This window comes from Pipra filicauda, unplaced genomic scaffold (assembly GCF_003945595.2).
Source record: "Pipra filicauda isolate LSUMZ 115617 unplaced genomic scaffold, ASM394559v2 scaffold213_size2393758_pilon, whole genome shotgun sequence".
NCBI lineage: Eukaryota > Metazoa > Chordata > Aves > Passeriformes > Pipridae > Pipra > Pipra filicauda.
In genome coordinates, this window is record NW_024104325.1 from 578,214 (window position 1) to 598,436 (window position 20,223).

A 20,223-nucleotide genomic window follows, 5' to 3' on the forward strand; every position below is an offset into this window, starting at 1 on the left:
GCATGTGTGCATCTACCCAGTTTCATGTGTTGTTGAACTACTCTGATATCTGTCTTGAGTCACAAAACACAGAGGATCTCACTGACCTTGCTTGTGGGACCCAGTCCTGTGGGGCTGCTCACAGATGATTTGGTACCTCCTCTTGTTGAGAACCTCGTTCTCCCCATCCATAGCAGGACTTTGGTGTGCCTTCTCTCAAGGGATTTTTGGCATAGAGGGGAGACACAGTATTAAAGCTGTACTAGTTGTCATTAGTCTGGAGCTTTCGAAGGAGAAGAGTGGGGCACAGTGGCCCTGACCTTACCTGAAATGCTAGACAAGGAGTTTTTAGCTGCCTGTGGGTGAGATTTATCGGTGCACCTTCAGGACAGCATTCACTACAAAAAGAGTTTCAAGCCGAAAGGCATGAAATGGTGCAGCCATGACTGCACCGTGCCTTGTGAGGGCTGCTGGCTCTCAGTGGTGATGGTGTGCAGGTGAACTGCAATGATATGAAGATGTAATTAGGGTGACTTCTGCTTCTGGAAAACTGATCCAAAGCCCTAAAGAAAGGTTGAAAAGGCTTTACATTTCTGTGCTTAGTTTCAAATAATCTGTCTGAACCTAGATAGAAGCTTCCTAAGGATTGCAATACAGAGCAAATAATGGGCTTCTCTCGCTATTGTTGTGAACCAAGTCCTGCAAGCCATCACATTCTGATTTAAATGAGATTACTTAAAGATGGACAATGGATAAAATCCTTTGTTTGTTGTTATTTTAATTGAATTAAAGAATAATCCACGGAAAAAGGACCAAAGCTCATAAATCGTTTGGTGTTACCTAACTAGGGATTATCCTCATCAGAAATCCTAAAACAAGGAAAATTTAACTCAAAGTGTCTGTTTTATAGGCTCACCTCAAGTCCTGCAGGCATTGAGGCCTAATTTTGATTTCCTAAGCCCAACTAAATAGACACTGTGTAAACATGCACTTGTTTTTGTCTTTCTCTCTGTGTGTGTATTTGGTCTGGAACCAGGAGCCAGGCTTTCTAGTGAAACATTATGATCAACCCTGTTATCAAGAATATATAGCTCAGTAACAAGGGGAGGCTTACAGGAGAAAGCCTGTGACTTTGAACATGAGAAAGCCCTCATGACCTTGTACAAGCTGATTCTTCAAGCTCAAGGGATCAGTTTCAGCCCCAGGGTTGGACTTGGTCTGTCAGGTCTGCCCACTTAGAGCTGATTTGGAGCATAAGATATTTGGCTAACCTTGATTAGGTATAGTGGTTAACCTCACCATAACATTAACAAAGCTCTTGAAACACAGATTAGCTTTTTACTGATGGTTTTTAGCAAATACTGTAATAAAATTATCATTGGTGTAATGCTAGAGGTTTCAGTGGAATTACTCTAAGATGTATCTAATCCCACAGTTTGTAAAAGAAAATAAATCTCTTGCTATCTTCTCAGAGCAAACTAATCTCCATGTACATAATACTCCTTTTAGACAAAGGTAGAAAACAGAATGAAAACCATGAAACAAATTTGGCAGAAGTGCCAGCTGGTGTATAGTAGTCTGCATTTGCATAAGAAACAAGCACAAAATGTACCTAAGCCAACCAGCACTTGATACCTGCACTGATCAAAGGTAAGGGCTTGGGGAAGGGTTAGGTTTCTCTCAGTAATTGCATACACAGAAAAAGGAAAGCCATTAACTTGTAAAACAGACCACTGAGGATTGTTGCAGTTTCCTGACTCTTTCCAAGCCCATTGAATAATCTCAGCAGTCTAAGTATCTGTAAAGATTTTGACAAAGAGCAAATGAAGGCCTTATTGAGAATTTCACCTACAAGAGCAGCTTGTCTCTCCAGCCTTGTTCCTCACATTGTGATGGAAAGCTGTGTGAGTATCTACTGTCTGGTTCTTACACGAAACAAATGAGGTTCTGCTGTTTGAATCTGCAAGGGATATTGTGGCATCTAATTTTCATTTGATTTGGATAAAATAATAAACCTGAAGAGTCCTTTAGATATATGGAAGGACTTCATGGGACACTGAGGAACAATGGAGACAGCAAGCTGATTCCAGGAGTGAGATCTGGTGACATTCATCTAGAGGCTGAAATGTGTTAATGATGCTGTTTCCACACCCCAAAACCTGGCATAGTCAGTTTTGTCTGAGATAAGGAGCGTATTTATCCCACAGGCATAGAGACATCCATGCCAGGTCTGGAAGCATAGCAACTGCATTTATATTGGGCCTGATCTGAGTTAATGGATCCTGTTGGAAATGCAGCACTGTGTTGGCGCAGTCAAACTTTTCCTGAAGCTTAAGTGAGCTGTGCTGTGTAGACTTATTGCCTCAAGTCATAAATACCTTACAGATTTAGGATTGTTTTACCTTTTGTAGAGTAAATACCTTTCCAGCAGTTTGTTACTCATGGCACATGGTTGGTCACTCACTTCAGCATGTGATTGAGTCACCACCCCTGGAGGTAGTTGTAGATGTGGCACTAAGGGACTGATTAGTGGGGGACTTGGCAGTGTTAGGACAGTTGAAGATCTTAAAGGTCTTTTCCAACCAAAATGATTCTATTCAATGAATGTTTTAGCCTTGGGAGCAGATTATAGAATTATGCAGGTACGTAACAGAGTACCTGGAACCCTAAGTCCTTGGGTAGCTGATATTCTTCTGCAGCTGCACAAAATGTATCAGAAGAAGGAGAAATTAGAGGAAACTATCTTTGTAGAAGAGTCACATAAAAATCAGAGACGGATGTTCAGGCCACTGGAAGAGACAGTGGCCTCTAAACTTCCTCATGCATCACCTGTCTGTCTGTAACTACGCAACACTGAATCATAATTTTTCAGCAATCACCTGCAGCCATAGGCTTGGTGACACAGTGCTGCTGTTGTTACATGCACTCCCAGCGTGTGGGTGAGCACAGACTCTCACCTAAAGAATCATTCCCTTGACATTTCTGCCGTTCAAGACAAGTATTTACAACAGCAAATCTTGCTGAACACAAAATTGTGACTGAAGTAAATAATAATATTTCACGTTCATTTGAATGCCTGATCTTATTGCTGTTTAGCTTTGCCAGCATATTTAGAACAATGTTCTTTGGAAGCTTCTCCAGAAGAGTTCTGCCTGGAGTTTGCTACTGTTGGAACAAAACATCAGTTTCCAGCTGAGTTTCCTTGAAGCCTTTGTGTGGGTAAGTGCTTTATTTGGTGTATTTTTTATGGGCTGTCTTGGAGCTAGCTAGTTATGCAGGATAAGGATTTGGGGCTTGATTTTATAAAGACATGGTGCTTGATTTAATAAATGCATGAGGGATGTAAAACAGGTCTTGCAAGACCAGAATGGATGACTTAAACTGGTCATGTGAGGCCTCAGTCGTACTTGGGCTGCCACTATTTGGAGATGCCTAAACTTGCCAGGCACTTGATTTATTTGCCTAAATGAGACATGTATTGTGTTAGCAGCTGCTATAAGGTGTCCAGGATATCCTGTGACACCTCTAGGACACTCTTGTACTTTTGGAGTGGGATATGGAAGCCAGGCAGGATACTCAAGTACATCTTCAATGGACTGGGTGTCTGTGTGTGGGCATATGAATTGAACCAGACACATTGCCGTGGTTGGCTTGACATTAATTTTCGTTTGCCTTGAGTCTAAGCAGTCCTGCACACTCTGTGCCACACATGCCTGAGCCTGCTCCAGTCAGCACAGCGCCCTCGAATTACTCACTGAGTGCCCAAGGCAAGCTTCCAGGTAGAAGTTAGAGCACTTCTGGGGAAAGATAGCTTTGAACCCTGCAAGTGAGGAGAATTGTATCTGGGTCTCCCATAGTCCTGGGCAAGGATTCTGACCACCAGGCCTGTCTCCTCCAGCTGTTCTTTGAAGAGTGTGTGGCTGTGGCTGCTGAGCTCAGCTGTATTCAGAGCTGCTGTCCCATCTGGTATGTGCCAGAGCAGAACTGCAGGAATTTTCTGTTGAGAACACATGGATTAAGTTTTTTGTAGTGGAATAATATTGTTGGGGAATAGCATTCTGTAATCACCTGAATGTGGCCTAAATTACTTCTGGTTAAGTGCTGTTTTGGATCTCAACCATACTGTCCTGTATAACACCTTGTAAGACTTTTAGTTCCTGTTATCTTAACAACAGGTCTTGATCTCCTGGCACTGTGGGGCAGGGATCTTACCTCAGTATGGGAGACGATTTTAAGACTCTTTGTGTCATTCATTAGCTTAATCTTAGGTTGACAGCTGGCTCTGACACAGTGACCATTGCTCTTCTTGCTCCAGTAATGCTCTCTTTTCTGGGCATTATCCCACTAGTGCTAGGAAGGTTGCACAAATATGATGTTTCTCTGCTTGCATTGGGGTATGTCACTACAACTTTAAAAGAGTCTTCAGCAGCTGTCTGATCTTCTGTTTGATTCCCAACCATTTGTGTTGGCCATAAATAATGCTGCTCACCCAGCCTGCACACTTTGCTACAGAAAAGCTGACAAAAACAGGACTGTGGGTGGTGCATTAAAAATATACCCATGGCAAGTTTATCCTCTGATGTCCCTCAGTGACAATTCCATTGATTGCTGAGAAACTGACCCTAAATGTCTGCTGCTTATTTTAAATATATAGTTAAGTAATAAAAAAACAAAGCAAAGAAAAATGAAGGGGCAAACCGAGAAAAAATTTCAGCAGGAGGAATGATTAATTACAGTATGGGACTTGATTGCCACCTAGCTTGGAAGTACCTCTGTCCATTCACATTCCCAAGCCTAGAAATCTTTCCTCAAATTTGCAGTCTGTATTGCCCTGGGAACCTGGAGTGCTCCTGCTCCCATTGTAGCACCTCTACCCCTACCTGAGCTACAAAGCCCTTCTCCAGCTTCCTGACTACCCCATGGTCTGAGCCAGCTGAATTATAAACTTACTTTGTGGAATTCAGATAGGATCATACACATGAAGGACTGGTAAAAATCAGGTTCTCGAAACACTCACCATAATTCCTATTCTCTGAACAGTTAAGATCCATGCATTTTCCCTATGAAATAAACTTTCAGTATCTGCTGCCCCCTCAAATCAAACACAAACCTCTGCACTTCTATCAATAGTAGCTGCTGATCAAAATCACAGTTTTGGTTTCCCAAGCTACATAATCCTGCTAGTTCGTTCTAAGACCTACTTTCCTTAGCACACTGTATCCATTATACTGGTGTTGTCCTCATTTTTAAAAGTTTGTGACTTTTCAGCAGCCTGATAGCATCATCCTTGGAGACAGTCTCTTTTACTGTGAAAGGGATCCGTTTGTTATCAAGAATTATGTGGCTCTGAGAGCTACATATACCAAACTTAACTGCATTAATTAGCTTGTGCTGTGCTTGTAAACTGATCATAATAATGCTTATCACAATCTTAGTGCCATTATCTCTGTTTTGCAGATAATGAAAATGAGGCACAGAAAGGCAAAGTCCAGTGTAGGGCTCTTGAGCTGCCCATACTGCTCTTCTGTGTCATTCAAGCAGTAAGCAGCTTGGAGCAGAAGCTACCCAAGCAAACTTTGGGTGGGTTTGTCCGTGAATGAGAAAAGCTTCCCAGGAAGCAGCAGAACGATTGCCTGGACTGCCAGACCATGTCTTCTGGAACAGAGGACGCCCACTTATCTCTGAGGCTATTTTGCCACCTGAGGTAGTAAACTGCCCCTGCTTGCCAGTTTAACATTCACACTGGCCTTTATGCCTTTTTGACAATGATTGGATGATTAGCAATCCATTACCAGCTGAGTGTCCCAGTGGATTTTCCTCTTCTGGTACCATAAACAAAGTTTCTCTTCCCAGTTTGTCAAGACGTATCCTTTAGTGCATTCAGCCTAAAGGACCAAAAAGTTCACTTTCTGAGACTTCCCACAGATAACAGACCAAATTTCAGATCAGTTAAAGGATATAGTTTTCTTAAAATTGCACCAACGCACTAATGATGATACCCATTGAGACAGTTCTTTGCGTTCACCATGTTTCATAGTAGTAGAGAGATGTTACAGCTTCATGAAGTGGAATGAAGCAGAGGAATTGGTCTAAAGGTTTGAGGCATTCAGCTGGGTATTCATTTACTTATTACAGTTATGACTCAACCAATTGCAAATAAAAAACAGATATTACTTTTTTAATTGGCCGTTTGAGGACTTCTTGGAGAATCACTAAAACACCAAATGCAAAAGATGGCTGGGGTACTGCCCATGTACAACTCTTCAGAGATTTTCATGGGCTTCCTTTGATAGCAAAGAGAAATCTGACACCCTTGTGTTTTCTTCTGCTGAGCTGTAGCTGGTGTTGCATTGATTCACTCAAAATCTATTTGACAATCCCATATGATGGTCAAAAGTACTGTTTGCTAGCTTTTAAAATGACAGTTCATCTCTTAGTGTGGCTTTTAGTAAAGTATTTGGAGGAAATATGCAGTCTGCAGAAAGCTATCATTTCAATCTAAGCTAGCTGAACAGAGCATTGTGGTTATCTGAAAAATGTATGCAGTTATAATATACCAATGGCATTCATATAGCATTTCCTACAAGCTATTCCAGAAAGTATGACACTGCAGTTCTCTTTCATGAAAATCCCTTAGGATTGCCTTCCAAAGGATTCATAGATTTGTTCTCAGTAGCCCACTATAGCTCCAAGTACTCAATTCTCTAGGACAGACTGTGCTGAAGACTCTAGATTGATTATGCTGTTAATGACGCAGGAAGCTCTGCTGATGTTTGTTTATTCTGAGATTAGCTAAAATTAGAAGTTGACCTTATGTTCCTGAATTAATTTGAAGGCAAAAATACAAGTTACTGATTCTGATTATTTTTTTCTGGAAATATTGTCTCAAAAGCCTAAACTCAGAAGGTATCTTCCTTGAGCTGTGAGTCAGTTTTTAAGTAATTTGAAATGAAAGGTGTCTGGGCCAATATATGATGTATATGAACAATAACCCCTGAGCAATTTCCAAGGTAATGCCTTAACATGCTATGATTTTGAAAGACAAGGGGATGTCAAAGCCTTGTTTTAAATGCTTGAAAACAGCTGGATAAATTCAGTAAGTGTTATTTGGACAGACATTGATCTATTGACTGTTTGGCTGTGCCAAAAGCACATCAAGTTGAAGTGTTACTCTTTGCATCTCCGGATGGTCTTGATATCCAAAAAAAAAAAAAAAGAGTAAAAAACCAGGGAATACTGAATCTTTGACATCAATAGGTTGGGAAAACACATTGTTGATGTTTCAGAAAGGGTGTAAGCCTTAAAGTGCTGAATTTGAAACACTAGGAAAGGGTCTGTTTTCACGCTTTTTCTTAATATCAGTTTTGGTTTTTCTCAGTGGACTCCAGAACAAAGCATACTCAAATCAGTAGTCAGTTCTGAAAATATAAGCCAGTTTTAGAGAGTATTTGGATACATCTTGCTGGAAACCCTTTGGAAAAAAATGTAGTTTAAGTGCCCACACACTATATCTAATTCTGGAGATGGGTGTGGTATTATTTTGACATAGGTAAAGTAAATGAATATGAATGTATCGAAGATACAGTGATGATAGTATTTTCTATGTTTGCAATACCTTTCATTCCAGGCTCTCAGAGACCTTTATAAAGATTTTACTCCAGACACCAACTGGCCAGGAGATGGTGTTAGTAGTGTTCCATAAACAGACAACATGTGACACAGAACAGCAAAGTGACTCACTCGTATGAAATCTGCTGTAGGCATTTCACCCTTCTCTGCATGCTGTCCCATCTCTCGGACCTTTCCTTGGCCTGTTCTGATTATATGCATTATCTACAATAATTATTATTTAGTGTTGCCCTTTCGGTATGGCAAGAAAGCAACAACATGAAGGCAAACATAATTTTCTTGGATCTTTATGGATACATTATTTAACTATCATGGCTAGGCTTCGCGAACGAAGATTTGGGAAGGCTCTATCCACATTTACAAGTAATAATGCAGGTAATTTACTATCAGGTCAGTTAAAATAGAATAGACCAAAGCCTACATCACTCAGGAATAGCAGAAGTGACTGAAATAAGTTCAGTCCTCCAGACATTTTTTACTTCTCTTCCAGGCCTTAATCTTGTGGCTAGTAACAAGTAGTTTGGAAAGATATTCCTCTCTAAGACAACAAATGCCATATGTTTCATTCCTTCTTCACCTCCTGTTGGGAGGCAACTCAGCTGAGATTACCAGTCGAAGACTGACCTCAAACCTTCCAGTCTCCTTTTCTATCAGTGTTATGAATTCCTATACCAGCTCATTTCTCCAATTCCTAGTCTTTATTTTCGTTATGTAGTTGCAACCCTTACCGTCTGTCCAATATGCCACTAAAACCACACTGTCTGCAGGTGTTACTGTTTAATGTCACCTTCTGGTACTCTAGGCTGACTTCTCACCCTCACACCTCTTTCCATGTTTCCTCTCCCACCACCCTTCTCTTCAGTTACCCCTTCCCCTGAACTCAGCAAACACTGCTGCTCCTACAATCTCCTTCACGATTTTACCCATACTACTTAAATATGTTTATGTGTGAGATTTTGACTATAAATCTTTCCTTCCAATATTCCTTCGGTTTGTGCAGTGTTTCTGTCATGGTTTCCTGCTTCTTCTTCCGCCTCTGCTCCTCTCACCAGCAGTATGACATCAACTAGAAAAGGCTCTGTGTGCAGGGAGACAGTGTTGGTGTTGGGCAGATGATGGTGGTCAGCTAACACGATTCCTTGGCATCAGGTTGTTGCTGTGATCTCAGGTTATTCATGCATGGGTTTGCACTTTTTCCAGATATTTTAATAACTTCCAAAGGGAAGGAAATAAAGGCTCTTGTGCTTCCTGTGCTACTGCGCAGTCACAGCCAGGCTGGACCCTTTAGTCTCAGTCTAACCACACTCTCTTGAAGTGCAGTAAGGAGGCCAGGTACAGCCTGAGTTTCACTGCTTAGAGGCCTCAGAAGCTCAAAGGACAAAGAGAGAAACTGTACCTTGATATTTCATTTCTCTGCCTTCTTCAGGGAGGTTTCCACAGCTCAGTGTGCAAGAGGAACCTGCCCCTGACTTCCCTGATGTGTGAACTGCCCTTGCCTCTAATCTTGAACAGATCACACGAGGGGCAGTGTCTTTTTTTTCTCTTATCTCTTATTTGTCTGTCCATGCCAAAGTTGGGGGCATCCTGACTAGTGGCCAATGTAGCTCTTGTGCAGGGACAAGCCCTGATATTTGTATCTAAAATCTGTATATAGCCATCTTATCTACAATGGTTATTATCTTTTAGATTTAACATACTGGACAGAGTGTCCTGGATGGCCTAGGAAAAGAGCCATTGGGATTAAAGGTCAGTGAGATCAATCATGCTGATATTTATGTGGTTGACTATTGTGATGGTGATAGCTTTTTCTGCTTGGCTAGTATGCTCAAATGTTAATTTTTTTTTGAAATTACCTTGCTATTCTATGCAAAATTTCCTTTAAGTCTAGGGGGACTTGGCACCTAAATACCTTTAAAAATTGACCTAACTGATTTAGATGGCTAACTCAAATTTTTCAAAAGATGTTATTTAGGAATCTAAATCTACTGGTTTTCAGGATCACAAAACTGATGGACTTCTTTCTACTTAGCAGTACTGGACTACTTAGCAGTACTGTAAGCTTCTTCCTCTACATTTGCCAAATAAATCTATTGCATTTTGAGTTTCATGCAAAACAGCTTTTTGAAAAATAACTGCTATCTTCCACTAAATACCTTTTCCAGTGAAGCTACTTTATGTGCAGTGAGACTACTTTACAACAAGGCTGTTGAGCCCACCATGTATTCTTCAACTTGATCTTCATTCTGCAATTACAGAGAGCCTCCATCACTTCTGAGGGCAACTTTGAGTTATTGCCCTGAGAATGTTGGCAGAGAGGGCCATTTGGAAACGCAGTATTCACTCTAAGGATGATCTCTTGCCCTTAAGTTATTTAAAAATGAGATCTGGTAATAAGATAATGCTCCATCCTGTCAGGAGAGTATATCTTTAGGATATATTCACATTTCCATAGGGTTCATTAGTTCAACTTTTCAACCAAAATCTGCAGAGAATGAATGCAGAAATATTGCAGTGCTCTTCAGGATTGGAAGTCTGAAAATTGATCAGTTGTGCTTACAAATCTGGAAACACTTCTTGTTTGGGAGAGTTTTCTATCTCACAGAGTTCTCTGAAGCAGAAATCTTTTCTCCCAAGATTTATGTAAACTGAAATTTTTACTTAAGAAGGGTGGAGGAAAACATCTACTTATTCAATATGCTTCTTTTTAAAGTCTGTTCTTTAAGAAATTGAAAATGCCTGAGTGTGTGAGTAAAATTGTGTTTGAATACAAAGGACAGTTAATACAGAATTTGAAATTTGTGTATGAGAATGTAAGAATGCAGAAAATAGGCAATTGTGGTTTGGGTACACACATATATGGAATCCTAAGGAAAACAGCAGTAGAATTCAGGAAATATTTAATCAGAGTTTTGTTCATACCTTTGGCTCAAGTTTGGTAAATATGTGACTAGTCAAGGTAAGGATGCCAGAACAGGAACATTTTTATCAGGCTACTGACTGTTATTTTAAATGGGCCTTGTAGCTTCATTACTCTCTTAGATATAGTGCTAATAAATTTCTTGGTCGTAATGGCATCATGTTTTGTTGAAATGTTTTGTTATTTCACTAGAAAATAACTTTTTCACTGTCTTTTAGCTGAGAAATCTTTTGAATGCAATTTAATTGCTACTAGTAGGATACCCTTCAGGAGCTTATTATCTTCACTCTTGATGGAATTTCTGTTGCTGTAGTGATAATGTTTTTCAAACATGGTTTGGGAAAAAGAAATCTAGGGTTATCATTAGTACATAATTATGATAAATAATTATGATAACTTCAGTTTGCCTTCCTATGATACTATGTACATATCTACAATGAGATAAGTCTTTAAGTAGCATTTACAGTAATTATATTAATTAGAGAGGTGTTAGGGTAGTATTACTACTTTGTAGCCCTTGTACTGACTATTTGATAGTCCATGTGCAAGGACAATACTTCCTCTTATTTTGGTGAATAAAGACTATCACAGTTACCTGGGAAGAGTATGGCTTTAGCTGGACTATGAGTGTACCTATGGCTGTACAGCAGAGTATCCCGAGTCCAGTCATCCAAAAAGACCAGTTTCAGGGCATGGCAGCCTTTATTTTCATGTGCAGACATGCTGAATGTGAAACATATTTCTAGGAAACTGGAAGAAATTCAGGAAATAAAAAAAAATTTGTATATACTGGCCACATGCATTAAACTGTGTAAGTGCCTGAGTAAGACTGTGCTTGTGCTTTGCAATCATAGTTTTTCTCATTTTGCTTTCTGCAGTTTGTTTATCTTTTAGTACTGATACTTATTGAACTTAATAGTGTTAACTGCTTCCATTTAGACAGAAATTAAAGTAAGGAGTCCTCTTGTCTTTCCATTATTATTGGTAAGTTCTTTTTGTTACTGGGTCTTGCTACATATCTACATAAAAAATACATTATAATTCTGGAAGATGAAATTAGTCAATTTTTTTTGTTAATTTCCCTCTTATTGATAGTGTTAAAAGACTGCAGGATTAGCATCAACGTTACAGTTGGTTGAATGGTCTTGGTGACACTTCAATCACTGTTAAAACAGATTCTGTTGCATGAGAGACCAAGGAAAGGAAATTACAGAGCCTGGTTTAGTGAAGGATTTAAGAGTGATACATATACAAATAAAGAATTAGGGTGCCAAAGCAAGCTGGAGAATTCTGGAGTGGTCTGGTAGGCTACAAGGCAGAAGTGAATTCAACAGCTGTGTGCAGATCCTGATAACTCAAGAAATACCATTTTAAAAATTGTAGAAAAAGAGTATGGTTTCCTTTAATCATTGTAGAAAGCTCTGAGAGGCAGAGGTGAAGGAGAGAGAGGCAGGCTGATCAGTCCAGGCACTAATTAGGGCTAAGGTCTCTTTAGGAAGTTAATGAGTTTCTAAATAACCAATAGCAGCTGATAGGGAGTGGAAGAATACTGGATCTCTGCATCCTGCTTTTGTTTCTGCTCTCAAGTGAGAGATACCTTTAGGAGATAAAGTGTTTTCTGGTCAAAAGTCTTCTACTAGGAAATAGCTGCTTCTTGTGTGAAAACTTACACAATGTGAGGGAAAATTTAAATATATTTTTAGTCTCCTGAGATTTGGGATGATTTACATGAGTATTACTTGAGCCTTACTGCAGTGCTCAGCATAGGGCTTGACTGATTTCAGCTGTTCTGGTCTCTCTGCCCCTGCCTGTGGGTATGCTTCTGTAAGGGTCTGGCATAACTGCTCTTGTTTGCACTTCTCCCCCATCTTTGTACGCCAGATAGCTTTTGCCATCTTCCTGACCTTGCTGGGTAAACATTGTACTGAAACAGCTTTTGCATAGCATTCATTTGATTTGGAAAAATGTCGAAGGGCAAAAGAAGTGCAAGCGGGTAAGTGAAGGAGAAAAAAAGAAATAAGATGGGAGGCCAAATGAGCACAAAGCAGTGGGAGGATATGCTCTTAGGACAGAGCAGAAAGAGGTCTATTGATGCTTCTTCAGTGTGTACATGATGCTGTGTAGATACGTTATCCTGAACCAAGACTGAGGTTCATGTGTGTGTTCAGTTGTGGGTGTAATGCACCTTTTAGCTAAGCACCCACATGCAGATATGGGAATCAACTGTGCAGCAACAGTGAGGATTTGCTTGCCCGGGTTCTTAGCTCTAGAAGGGCCTGGTCTTCCTGAACTGCTTCCACAGTGGACCTGCTTCATCCATATTTTTCCCCACAGGATTCTCTGATACTCATGTCTGATAGGTATTTGTTAGCATGCATGGGCTAAGCAAAATATTTTTTCTGTTCTAAGACTCTCTTTCATTTTCACCACCTTACCACTTGGTGGATCTGCATCAGGAAAGACCAGTGCATTTTTTTCCAGTTTGAAATACTTGTCATTCCTGTGGTGGCTCATTTCTGAGTCACACCTTTTCTAATAACTATAAAAGTAACATTAATATAGCAACAAGTAATTACAAAAACCAGAATCTATTTGGCTCACGCTACAACTGAGTTTCATTCCACAGCTGTAATTAACTAGGCAATGTTTGGAGGTGTGTTGTGTCCACCACCTACCTCCCCTGTGCTAAATTTCTATTCCCTGTGTTGTTCTTACAAAGAGTAATAAAAAGCAAGCCTCAGAACTGAGACATTTCTTGGTTGAATGCCATGAAGAACAGGAATTATCCCATGATGTGGTGGCATGACTTGTGCTGTTCTTGTTGAAACAACCCACAGTGGTAGCTTAAGTCTTACGATCTTAACACTGAAGGCATTCAGTGTTTCCAAAGCAAATTGCCTGCCACCTTCTTTTCGGAAAAAAATTAATTCTCTCCCACCTGTAAAACAGGTGGCTGTTAATTCTCTTAAAGGTTATACTCTCCTTTTATGTGATTATAGTTGTTTTGTCATAGATCTAATGGCCTAAAGAAACTGCTTTACTTATGTCATGCTCATAATTTTCTGGTAACTACTTTTGCTTAATAATCTTTAGTTAGTGGACAATATACCCCACAGCCAACACCTATATACACTGATTATCTGAACAGGATATAGCTGATGGTATGGGCAGAATTTCATGAACTTCTATATTGTTCCCTTTAAACTGGCATATGAAAGAGAATTGCCAATGAGTCATGTGCTATATGCAGATTGTTACTATCCAGAACGTGGTGCCAAGGAAGCTGATTTATTCTCTGTTATTACTTTGTTATTCATTGCATTGTGCAATACATCAATTGCGAACATAAATACATTGTGGAGTCCACGGATAGGAATAAATCCTGTTATGTTCAAGTACGTACGTGCTAAGTGCTAGCCCTGGAACAAGGAATCAGAAGTATTCTGCAGGTTGTTTGGGTTTTTCATATTCTGTTACTAGTACTTTCATGATTTGTTTTTTCATTTGGCTGCTTCATTTTTTATCCTAACTTTGAAGAAATTACATGAACAGAATATTTTGGACTTTGTTCTGAAACTCACGGTGCTCCCTGAGGGTGTCTTGTGTATTTTTGAGCTCCGTGTGTCTCTGACAATTCCATAAACTTTTGGGAGGATGTAATTTCCCCTTTACTTTCCCACCAGGATTCAGCAGCTAAGGTATGTTTGTTTGTTTTTTGTATTGGTTAAGTTTGTTAGGTGTAGAAGACAGAATGACTCTGTGGTATTATGTAGAACATATTCCCGTTTCTTGCATCTCCTTGTGTTCAGACCAGAAGCACTTGGGGAACTTTGGGGTTTTACAAAGCCCCTTCCCAGATCTGTATGTCCAATTCAGTAAGGACTGATGCAGTGCTTGGATCTCTCCTAAGGCTCACTCATTATTTGTGCAATGGTTTCTGTAAAACAGCTTTCTGATCCAATTTGAGACTACTTGTGATCAAATCCCACTACTGGATTCATAAGTCCTCAGTCAGTGCTGGTAGGGTCAATCATTTAGCAGCAGATTCTGCCAGCTGTGGTCTTGGAACAATTGAGATCTTTGGCTTCATGTTAACTTAAGGACAGTGAAAGACATCATTCCATGCAACTTTTTCTACAATCTCTAGAGGCTTTTCTCATTTTCACCGTCACTCTCTGTATTTAAGCAGTGCTGTGGGGACAGAGAACAGCCCTTGGGCACAGGCCTGCTGTGTGATCAGAGACCTGGAATATCACCCTGTGCCTTAGGCCTGCCTTCAGCTTCTGCCTTGTATTTTTAGCTTCCAGTCTCCTTACAGGGAGAATTGTCTCTTCTTACAATATTTGTAGCACAGTCGATGGATTAGCCATTCTGCTCACCCCTCCTCTGGTCTCCAGTAAAAAGTAAATATTCAAAAGTGATTCCTTGGTTTTAATTAAGGAAGAGTTGTATTTCCTAACATTACATGACACAGCTTCTTTGTTTAAGGGAATATGTTTGAACTGGCATCTGAGCTTGGATGCCTTTGTCACACAACAGGTGCTTCAGATCACTAATCTGCAGTCCAAGCTGATATTTATTCCTGTCCCATGTCAGATCCTTTTGCTTGGCATAGCAGAGCATACCCTGCAACCCACAAATTGTGCTGGTGAACATATTTAATCACAGATTACCTATAATTAGCTCCATCACAGCGAGATCCCTGGAGATCCTCAGTAGGAGGATAACGTCTACTCTAAGGACAGAGGCAACCCTGCAGGGAAGATGGGAGCCCAGCTGCAAAGTTCTGCTCGAGTAGACTTGAGCTGGTTAAAGCCTTTGATGATCAATCTGGAGTTATTTATAGTTTCATATTTCAAAGTCCAGGCTTTGGCTTCCTTGAGCTGTAACACTGGGTAAATACAAATATCTCAGGGGTTCATATCAGTCCTGTGCATCTAGATAAACTCTTAATTTATTTGCTTTCATACTGGACTGTCAAGGCTTGTCATCTGGGATGGGGTTTGCTATTACTAGAAGACAGTGGTTTATCTATATTTGAACTAGTCACCTTAAACAAATTTTATATTCAGTGCTGAGAAACAGAGTCCTTCAGAGCCTGTTATGAGCCATGCATCTGGATGCTTGAGGCATCTACTTTGGGATCAGAAGGACTGTGCCCTAGAAATTAATGTTTCTTTCCAGAGAGAGAGACACAAATATATATATCTAAGCTTAGCTGAATGGAGCTCACCCAGTGTGTTGGCCCTTCAGTCTAGTTCATCTTTTCCTTAGTCTCTCAGTAATCTCTCAGGACTTGGCAGGATTTAGGACAATTTTTCTAGGTTGTAAGGAGGCACAGAGAAAGCAGACAAAACATCAAGTGTGGCAAATCATTTATATAACTTGTTTGGACCTGTAAGTCCACTCCAGTTTTGTGTTATTAATGCTTTTTTTCAAAAAACCTCCAAATTATCATCCCTTTTGACTGTACTAGAGCACAACTTGCTACCTTGTAGACCTTGTAGATCTCGCAGATGCCTAGGGAGACAGAATCACAGCTCCTCTTGGGCTAGACCTGGGGTTACATTATTGTGGTCACAATATATGTAATGTTATCCCAGATGGTTAACACCTCTAGATTAAGAACCCACAATGGTTTTCTGTGTTACTATTTCAGACTTTCCCACCTGATTAGCACCAAATCTGTTTTCACTCATCAGAATATCTACTAGATATATCAGCAACTGGATTTTCCCAGGTATTAGCATATAATAATCCTATTCTTATAGAGATATATTTAAGAAGATTAAAAACTGAACCTTATGATTTGGAGAGAGCTGTGCCTATGCCTCCACACACCCTCCCCACTCCCCAAATGACGAAACTGCATCAGGATCACTTTTATTACTTGAAAATCAAAAAGAAATGTGTGTAAGAAATAGAAGCAAGGAGACATATCTGAGGAAGAAAATAAAGGCCAAGAATATAGGAAATAAATCAAGAAGGCTAAACAGATACATATTTGGAAGAGTATAAAAAAATCAAAACGAAAATATTCCATATTGTGAAGGGAAGACAAATTCCAGTTAGAAGTTTACTACTTAACATGGAATGAAATCAAATAGCAGATGGTAAGAAAGCGAAATTATTCAGGTCTTTCACTCTGAAAGTTTGCTGTGTCTAGAAGTTTAGCAAAATTAATCCTATCTGTGTGGTAGGACCTTAAGTAAGAAAACACAAAGAACAGATTAAAGAATATTTTAAAGGTGGGATGTAGCTCTGAGCAACCCGGTCTAGTGAAAGGTGTCCCTCCCCATATCACAGGGGTTGAAACTAAATGATCTTTAAGGTCCTTCCCAACCCAGAATGTTTTATGATTCTATGATATAGAAATTACCAGAATATGTAAAAACTGCTCTAGGGTATTTAAGGAATTAGCAAAAGCAGTCACTGAGTTGTTACTTATCTGTGGCAAATGTTGCGGAAAATGAAAAGACACAACATCATTCTCAGCATCATTCATCATTAGATTTCCATCTCCACAAAAACAGTGAACCTACTTTTTCCTTCCTCTTGTTCATGCACGGATTTCTTTCTTATTGTCTTTTATGGTCATTACATCTTGAATCTTACTCTTTCCAAAATGAATATCCGGGGGTTGAAATGGAAATTTTGAAGGCGTATTGTGTACACTTGGACATGCTGATGTAAAAATGTGAGAACTCCTCATAGCCTTCCTTCTGCTCTGTTTGGTCTCCATGAAAAGTGCTGGTTTGAAGTAAGGCACAGCAGCAGCTCTCAGCTCATCCCAGTTGCTGTGGAGAGGTGTCTGCTGGAGTGTATTGCTGTTACACTGAATGCCTGTAGGTTTTTGTTACTCCCACTGCTGTATACTTAAATTGCATGTATCTGTGTAAGCCTGCCATTAAGACAACTGAAACCATACATGCATAATGAGTTGGAAGTGAATTTCCAGTCTTGCACTTGGCTCCTGTGAGTAATACATGTGTCACAGGCCTCTTCAGCACCACTGAGGTTCCACTCCTGAGAGGGAACTGTTCAGCTCAACACGTGTTTGAGAGTCAGGACTTAGATTTATATCTATATTGTCTGTTAGTGCTTTTCTGCCTCAAACTGCCCTACATGTCTGAACTTATTGGAAATACTGTCATGTGTATGTGGAATGCTGTCTATGTAAAGAGAATGGAGAAAAGTTAGCCTGTGTTCACAGATTTGTCCATAGATTTGAAAGAGGGAAAACTGAAATGCTTTTCCGTTCAGAAATATCACTGCAGAGACCTGGGGAGATGCATTTTGGTGCATGAACTTCTATCTCAGGCAAAATCTCTCAAGATGCATTATACCATGGCAGATGTTGCAGAACATATAACCTTGCCAAGAATCCTGGTATGGAGAGGTGAATGAAGGCAGGAAGCATTCAAACTACATCTCTCCTGAAACACAGTGACATTGTTGATTTTAAATTATTCCTATTGAACTGTGAGCTCATCCTCTCTCTCCATAAGGCAGTGTTACAGCATTTCTGACCTAACATCTTCATTTTTCAGCAAGTGATTGGGACAACCATATTTGTAGATGAAATATGAGATGAACAACAAAAAAGTTCCTATAAAGACTAATTTTATATTATACTTGTCATCCATTCTTTCATTAAAAAATATCCTACCAGCTCCAGCGCAAGATGTTATTAAGATCTCTGAACATCTGTAATGTTAAGAACATTTTAGATTTGGTTGGATCTTACATCTCACTGCACTATATTAAGGTTAATATATTAAATTAGTCCTGAAGCTTACATTGGTCACAGCTGAAATAGCCAAGATATTCCAGCATGACGATATGAAAGGTGGAGCACGTAGCTTTCCAAAGTCATCTGAATGGGTGCATTGTGTGAAACTAGCATTATTGCCATCAATTCCAGTCCAACTAACCTCAAATTGTCACCAGTAAAAGAATTTCTTAACTAGTTGCTGAAAATATCCTTCATTACGTTGCTGCAATGGTGCTGCTGCAGGAAGTGCCTTTGGCACCTGGAACTTCATGACACTTTTTCTTGTATGCTTTTCCCTTGGTGCCTTTATTGGTTGCAGGTTTTCTGTCATGAGGATTTTGTCTAGGTAGCTGCAACATATCCTTGTAATTTTAAAATCAAGAATAGAAAATAGAAATTGACTTAGAAAATAAAATTATTTTAAAAAAATTATCATGAAATGTGCAGCAAATAACCGGTGCCTAAGCTGATTGAGCATGAACATGTATTGGCATCAGTAAAATCCTTGAATCATAGAACAGTTTGGGTTGGAAGGGACTTTTAAAGGTCATCTAGTCTAGTTCCCAAATGATGAGAGATACAGCAATCCATTGTGTTAGAAAGATACTACTGGATGAAAAAGATTTAGATGAAACCGTAACACTACATGTTTTAATAGAGAAGATGTCAACATATGGAACACATTACTTCTCATTGCTAGGTGTTGTCCAAACCCATTATTAATTTTGAGCAATCCAGCCTTGCTTGTTGCTGTAAAGGCTGCAGAGGTGATGACAAGGATGTGTGTTAACTTAAGTGTCAGTGGATCATATATTTCTCTCTTGCAGGACCTAGCATTCTTCAGTCTTAAGAGCATCTCCAAATCACAATTAATTATCCTTCTCAACATCCTACCAGGTTGGTAAGTATTTTACCATTTTACAGATAAAGATAATTATAAAAATATTAATAATTTCTGACCATATGGTATCATACGGGAATCATAAAGGATTGCATAAAGAGCATTATTCCTCCACTTGTTGCAAAGCACCCTAAGGGGCATACAATGTGTTACTCCAGCAGCCAGCAATGGGTACCTACAGAAGAAGCTACCAGATGCCATCAAGCCATCAGTCTCAACTTATATCACTCATAGTAGATGTTAACATGCCTGTGTCCCATGCAGAAATCTCACTGCTGACTTCAGTAAATTAACAAGATCATATTCATATATTTATATTTTGGGCATAACGTCTTCATGCTTGTAAACAGGAATGTTTTGCTTCCAAAGCAGTTTCAGCTATAACACTGCCTTAGAGCATATTCTGATAGTTGAACTTTAAAAACTTGAAGGCATGAGTAGGTTAACAACATCTTCATTTAATAGAAATTAATTTAATTTTATGACCACATGGACAACGGGGAAAATATAGTCTTACTCAGCACTCTGTGATTAAAATGATTGACTGATATAGACATTTAGAAGCCTTGTTATGAAATATATTTATCTTGGCAACCATAGTTAAAGACCATTTAAACTTCACTGAAAGAAGCTGCTACAAGTGATTTCAGCCATTGGTTCGTGGCAGTAAAACATCCAAGATAGAGCTTCTTGAATATTTTAGCATAAATGCTTGAGAAACACTTGGATACTTTGGGAATGGGGTTAGGTGTTGATTTATATAGAAATGGTTGATAAACACCTTCTACCCATTGAGAGCATGTGAAACTTGTGCAATGATCTTTTCTGCTTCAAATTTCTGACCTGGGGTAACCCATGTAATCTGTCTACCTTATTTGAGTGTTGTAAGAACAGCTGTATGTCCTTATATATTCTGGCATCATAGTAATGGGAGCCATGTAAATGCCTCAGCAGGACAGATAAAATAGCAGAGGACAGAGATCACCTCTGGCACCTCTCCTGGGTATCTCCCCTCTACATATG

General features: G+C 39.5%; 1 long non-coding RNA gene across 1 annotated transcript in view; it reads left to right on the top strand.

The window, feature by feature from the left end:
- Window positions 1-20,223, top strand: part of LOC120323223 — a 43,432-nt gene that overhangs the window by 15,685 nt on the left and 7,524 nt on the right. The window contains exon 2 of the long non-coding RNA XR_005563496.1: window positions 19,127-19,200. This is a non-coding gene — a long non-coding RNA (uncharacterized LOC120323223). The remainder of the gene's footprint in view (window positions 1-19,126; window positions 19,201-20,223) is intronic.